Genomic DNA, 7,468 nt, shown 5'->3' with positions numbered 1-7,468 from the left:
GTAGTATATGAGAGAGGGAAAAGGCACACAAAATCAGCTCTAGGGTTCTTAGAGAAGCAATGGCCAATTTTTGTAGCCTAGGGGTTCTATTTATATTGTGAGCAGCTAGGGTTTCAGTCAAAACCCTAATGAACAACTTAAACATTAAGCAGCCAATGGAACCTTCTGGAATAAGGCCATGGACGAAAATATGATGGGCTCCTATCATAATTTCGTTCACCCCTTTAATCCATTAGGTTTACCAGCCAAAAATTCAACTATCACACATTTGACAGTTTAAGTCCCTATTATTCAATTAATCTCTTTTAATTACCAAATTAATTTATAATCAATCTATGATTAATATTAATCAAATAATATGATTTTATCCTTTAATATATTATTCTTATAATATATTAATAAACCATAATATCTTCTTTCTCCATAAATTATCCTATCAAGTAGTTATGGTAGGCAACCCAAAAAACCTATACACAACCATATCAAGTACTCACTGATGAGAATTGTTATCGAGAATTTAGAACAGAAAAGATAGATTTGAATGAATTAAGATGAAGAACACCGAGAGTAAATATTAATCAGATCTTATATTGATAAAGTCTGATTACAGAGTTAAGCAAAAGTGAGTTCAAGCATTGTACTACAACTTCTAGCCTAAGTCCCTATTTATAGGGAACCATCAAAAAGTATACTAAGTCTATACATTTTATCTTCGCATAAAAATGACTTAGTAAAATAAAATAAAATGCGAAACTATACAAAACACTCTATTCGACTTTTACAATATACATCAACATTCTCCCCCTTTGTAAACAGTCGATACAATTCAATTCATAAGCTTTTGAATTGCAGAGTGAATTGTCTTTCGCACCTCTCCATACCAGGAGATCACCTTCTTCAAATCCTTCTTGTCTCCTTCGTTATTTTCTTGCAATTGTTCATACGTACAATGAAGTGTGTATATTGCGAAGAATTATATCTTTCAATCTCTGAGACCTGGAACAAAAACTTCTTTGGATTACCTTTTGTGTCTCTGCCTGAAAACACCATACCAAATGGTTTGAGGCAGATTTCTCCAACAGCATACTTTGACAAAGCAGATTGTGTCAAAGTCTCCTCCCATGGAACTTTCACTTCCCTTCCCACAACATGTGCTAATTCATCATCAGTAAGGGCTAGACAATCGAAGTAATTATCTATGAAAGTCTTCACATGTGCGAAACCAGCTTTGAACACATCTGTATCAGAGCCTTTGAGATTGTTTTCTTCCATATGCTTCAAAATCAGTGCTACTTGAATCAAATCATTGCAATTCATCAAAGGAAAGTCAGCAACTGTGAAGTCATATTGTTTGTTGTCAGCTCTGATAACAAAGTACCTGAAATTCTGTAACATCTCTTCAAACATAACATCTTTCTTTATCGTCACAAACTTCTTGATCTTCATTAATGACTAGACTTCATCAGGATTCTTCCCCAAGACAGCATGAAATCTGATTTTCATTTGAGTGTAATCATTCAGATTATCAAATTTCTCACTGATCTTGTATTGTGCATTGATGAATAGCATTTCATTAATTGGGAAGTCCAACTGGCAGTGATCCGAGTTCGCAATATCATAACTTCTTTTCGGCTTTTTCTCGAACTCATACATCTCCCTACACACAACTTTTGACTCTATGGTTTCGTAAGAGTAAAGTTTTGCGGGATCTCCTTTGTTCATGGAGGGAGGATCACTTGCCCGTTGCCTCATAATGCTCTGGACTTGCCTCATCTTCTCCATCTCAGCCTCAGCCTCTGCTTTCAACTATTCTTTTGATTTTTCATATAAAATTCCTTTCCCTCTTCCTACAACATCATGTTGGGGTTTTGAACTTGAACCACCTTCATATCTTCCAATAACAATACCCTTAGTAATTGTTCTTGTGGTGATTGTTGTTGCAGAAGTCGGCTTAGAAGGAATTGGAAGAGTAGCAACAAGCTGTGTTGATATCACTTTTCCCACAGTTTTCGCATCCTCTTCTTTGCTTCGTCTTTCTTCTCCCCCTTGCACCCGTGTGGAAACAGGCAGAGCACCCTTTGGAAGTAAAGAAGAAAAACTGGTGAGTGGAGTAAGGGCTTTGTGAATAGCTTGTTCTAAAGTATTAATCTTTAGAGACAAGAATTCTGGAGTAAGAATTTGAGATGATGAAGAATGCGAAAGAGCTGTTTTGAGATCAGTGACCAACTGAATGAGCTGATCAAATTTTATCATGATTTCAGCTTTGTGATCTGCAAGAACAGGAAGAAAATAGCTTTTGAAGCTGAGCAGAAATATCCACAATTTGTTGTTGAACGGCATCTTGTTTTTGTGGACATCATGAAGATCCTTCGCAAGTTCAGACTTCAACTCCTGAATTTTGAAGTTGACGTCTTCGCGAACCTTTTTAACATCTTGAACAAAAAGAACATGACGTTCTTTTGTTACTGCGCGAAGATCTTGAACTACAGAATTAAAATTATTGCCTTGAGACATAATTCTGAGCTCATTGTTTTTATCAGACTGAGCAATTTTCTCCATTATTCGTTTTTCTGCTCCTTTAATCATGATATCAACCTCCATGGCAGATATTGACGACATTCGACCTGAATCAGCCTGTGATTGAATTATGGTCTTCAACTTTTGATTCAGTATTTTAAACTGTTTTCCTGTCATCATCATATGATCAGGAATATCTTCTTCATCTGAATCAAAAGGAATATCATCAAGTATCCCCCCAAAGGCACCTCCTTCGACTTCTTGATCAGACATTGGTTGCGAGGGTTGCGAAGGTTGAGGATTTTCAGGTGATTGCGAAGGAAATAATGTGGTGAAAGGGTTTTGTAGAGCATGGTCAAAAATATTTGAAGTGGTAGACAAAGTGGTAACAGGTAAGGAAATGGGTAAGGTTGTTTGAACAGATGGTGCATCACTCAGGATAGGTGCCCCCTATCAGATATGTTGACAACCATATCAGAAATAGAAACCTCCTCAGTAACTGATTTGGTAAGAACTATTGCGAGTGGTGTGGTTTGGGAAAAAGTAGTAGAAAGTGGCGAAGTCGGAATGATAGGTAAAGAAATAGGTACCATTGTTGTGACAGGTGGAGTTTCTTGGACAATCTCTTCTTCATATGATTCATTACGAATCACCATCTTCCTTTTCTTGACCATGGTACGTTGCATGTTTTTCGCAATGTCTTCCGCTCGTTGTCGCTTCTTCGTGGGAGATACTGGGGCTGGAATATTGCGAATAGTAACACCTTTACTACTCACTTCCGCTTTGCGAATCTGTTTTAGTACCCTAGATTTGGAAGGTAAGATTTCCTTCTTCGACTTCTTGGAAGGTTCCTCAGTTGAAATGACTTCAGCTGGAACTGAGGAAGACGAACCCTTCACAAGTTTCTTGCCAGCCTTCTTTGTTTTAGATGGAGTTGCAACATCTAATAAAACGCCAGTTGGCTCATCTGTATCAACAGTTTGCAAATATCTCACCAAAATTTTGTGGGTGGGAGAGACCTTGCGAAGCATTGCGTCTGGATTACGAGCTACATGTGTGAAGATTGCTTCATCATCTTCTACAGCTTTGGGAAATTGATAAAAAGAAAATTCAGCAACTTCAACATTTGATAACATTGGAATCTCTTCTTTCTCATACACGTGTTCAAGAATCAAACTCCAATATCTTGCACACGAAATTCCTTTCTCCGGAGTTGTGTGTTCTAAACTCTTGACAAATTCCTTCCATAACTGTGTTGCATAATCAACACTAATGTCATAGTATATGCCCATCACCATGGCATATACTTCCATCCTTCCTCTATCCAACCCAACGACTCTTCCTGTAACACATCGGAGAAAAACTCCAAAAAGAAAATTCCACATACACGGCAACCCTGATTTTCTGAAATCACTGATTTTTGTTAACTCGGGTTGATGCCCCATTTCGTTAAACATATGAATAACCTGGGAGTTAACAGGTTTGATGAAGGGAGGATTGTTTGGAATTTGTAGAATTTCCACAAACAAGTTCTTTGATAGTTTAACTCTTTTGTTGTTGATGAGATTAAAAGTAATCACATCGGCTGTGTGATTGTATGAAGTCGTGGAAGCAGCTCGTGATAACCAGACCATTGGAACCGGAGATGAACTGAACATTGCGGTTGCCAAAGCAGAACGTTTTAGGGCAACAATCAGCATCTTTAACCCTTCAGGATAAGCAGAAACTTTGGGATCAACTTGGTAGTTAGTGCTTTGAATCTTCATCAGAGACTGAGAAAGAACCTCATCGGTGTTGGAAGTAGTGGCCGCCATTGTTAGGTTTTGGAAAAAGAAAGTTGAAGTTGGGATGAAGATTGAATCTTGAAAGTGTTTGTAAGAGTTCTTGTTTGCGTAACCGTAACCAGTGTTCTTGAACCCCCTTTTATAGGTTGCTCAAAATTGATTTGAAATTGAAGCGGGATACATTTAATGTTATCCGACGTGGCACCTTGAAAGTCGGATCATGACTGCAAAAGGTAACAACATTCCAAAAACTAACTATCACATCTCCTTGAAAACCAGACAAAATACCAACGATTTTGAGTATACAGCCTGTCAAGTATCCGTTATAGAACAATAACCGGTAAAACCCTTCGCATGGAAGCAAGGCTCATTTACTTTTGGGATTTAAAGTAAATTCATATGCCAGACTTGCGAAATCATCAGCCTGAGTTGGTTGTACTCAGAACCTCAAGGATTTCGTGTGTGCATTGTGCTAAACGAAATAAGATAAGAAACAAAGATATTTGGAATGTTGTGATGTCAATAATTCAATTGACATGAATTCAGTAAAACCCCGGGCAAAGGTTACTTCATTAATTATCAAGAGAGATAATCAACTGCTTGTATAGTGTCCCGTGAATTACAATCGAATACTTATAGAAAATTATCGAAGGGCTTCTTTTTAAAAGTCATTTTGGATTGGTTTGAAATTTCATTACATATCAACCTTAACATAAGGTGAGAAAATGTAAATGAAATTACTTGTTTGACCAGTGTAGTCAGTGACAAGTTGGTTTTGGAAAAATATTTATCATGACAAGAATTTGCGAATGAAACTTACACTGAAATCATATTCAAATGAAAATTTTGTTCTGGATCTTGTTGGGTAACCAAACATTCTGGGTTCGGAATATTTGACCAAGACCACACATGCGAATTGAATATGATTTGAAGTTTCGAAATTTTGATACAGAAAAAAAAGTTTCGTAAAAATCTGGAACAAAGTTCCCCGTTAATTCCTTAAGGTGTATGATTTTTGGGTTTCACTTTTATCACGGACTCATGATGATAGGTCATTAACACAGATTTGTGATTCGTCTAAGTTTTGATTGGTTTGATCAAAAACCTCAAGGACAAATCTTTTCAAAAAAAAAATTTGGATTGAAAGAATTGCTTGGTTTAAAAAGATTGGATGAGAATCGAAGTGTACCTCTGTTATAATGGACAAAACAGAAAACTCTTAACTCATTTGAAAAGAGTAAGGTAGCTCATTTGTGACTTATGCGAATATAAGCCTTTATGGGTAGAAATTATCATATGATAATGTCATCAAGGCTTTCTTTGCACACATAGAGTCATGTCGAGGCTTTTGGTCTACATACAGCAGCATGCTTCTAGGGACATCCTAACTAGTCTAAAAAAAATTTATACCTTCCCATAGAAACAAAATGTATGACCACTTCGCATTCTAGCCCTGTAGTAACATCTTAGCACACAATTGAAAAAATAAAGAAAAATAAAATATTTTTGGATTTTTGATTTTTCAAAAGAAAATTACAAAAAAAAAAAATGAAAATTTGTTTGTATTTTTAATTTTTCAAAAGAAAATACTAAAAAAAATGAAAATCTTTTTGTATTTTTGATTTTTCAAAAGATAAGAAAGCAACATGTAAAACTTTCCTAAGTTGATATACCCACATATGCGAATTGATATGGATGCGAAGCCATGCGAAGCCTCTGAATGAACAATAACTTCTGAACAATGTGAACGCATCTTCTAAACAAAACATTTATTCTTGTAAGGATGAAATTGAATTTGCATTAAGCATCCCCAAACCTGCTAAAATTCGAACAAATGATTTTTCATCAAAAGGTTTTGTAAAAATATCAGCAAGTTGTTCAGTTGTTTTGACAAAATGAATTTCAATATTCCCATCTTCCACATGATCTTTGATAAAATGATATCGAAGAGCAATGTGTTTTGTCTTTGAATGTTGTACTGGATTATGACAAGTGCGAATTGCACTTTGTGAATCACAATACAAAGGAATGTTTTTCATGTTTATTGCATAATCACGAAGTTGGCTCTGAATCCATATGATCTGCGAAGTGCAAGCTGCCGCAGAGATGTATTCTGCTTCAGCAGTTGAGATAGCCACACAAGTTTGTTTCTTTGATTGCCAGCTCACCAACTTCCCATCCAATAATTGACATCCACCAGTCGTACTTTTTCGATCTAATGTACATCCTCCTAAATCAGAATCTAAAAAAGCTTGAATGAAAAATCCTGTTTTCGCAGGATACCAAAGGCCTAATGAAACAGTTCCCTTTAAATATCGAAAGATATTTTTCACTGCCGTCAAATGTGGTTCTCTTGGATTTGCTTGATATCTAGCATAACAACAAACCGAAAACATAATATCAGGTCTACTCGCAGTTAAGTACAATAAAGACCCTATCATGCTACGATACACTGTTAGATCAACAGGAGGAGTGTTTAACGAAGAAGTTAGTCGTGTTCCTACTGCCATAGGGACTCTCAGCTTCATGCTATTAAGCATTCCAAACTTTTCCAGCAAGTTCTTTGTATATTTTTCTTGATTAATGAAAATTCCTTGCCTGTTCTGTTTTATGTTTAAACCAAGAAAATTATTAATTTTTCCCATCATGCTCATTTCAAACTGACTTTTCATTAAATTTTCAAATTCAAGTGACAATGCTGGATCAGTTGAACCAAAGATAATATCATCAACATAAATTTGAACAAGCATTAGATGACACCCAACTTTCTTGCGAAATAATGTGGGGTCGACTGATCCTTGTTTAAATTTAGATTGTTTCAAGAAATTTGTGAGTGTTGCGTACCAGGCCCTTGGTGCTTGCTTTAACCCATATACAGCTTTATCTAAAATATAAACATGATCAGGATGTTCAGTGTTTACAAAACCTGGTGGTTGTTCAACATACACTATTTCTTCGAGTTTGCCATTTAAGAATGCACATTTAACATCCATTTGATAAACATCAAAATCTTTGTGAGCTGCATAAGCTAAGAATATGCGAACTGCTTCAAGTCTTGCAACAGGTGCGAATGTTTCTTCATAATCAATGCCTTCTTGTTGCGAATATCCTTTAACCACTAGTCTTGCTTTATTTCGAATAATATTGCCATCTTTGTCGGTTTTGTT

This window comes from Lactuca saligna, chromosome 3 (genome assembly GCF_052625555.1).
Source record: "Lactuca saligna cultivar CGN05327 chromosome 3, ASM5262555v1, whole genome shotgun sequence".
NCBI classification, from domain to species: domain Eukaryota; kingdom Viridiplantae; phylum Streptophyta; class Magnoliopsida; order Asterales; family Asteraceae; genus Lactuca; species Lactuca saligna.
The sequence above is the reverse complement of the archived record's forward strand: the minus strand, read 5'-3'. Positions refer to the sequence as shown.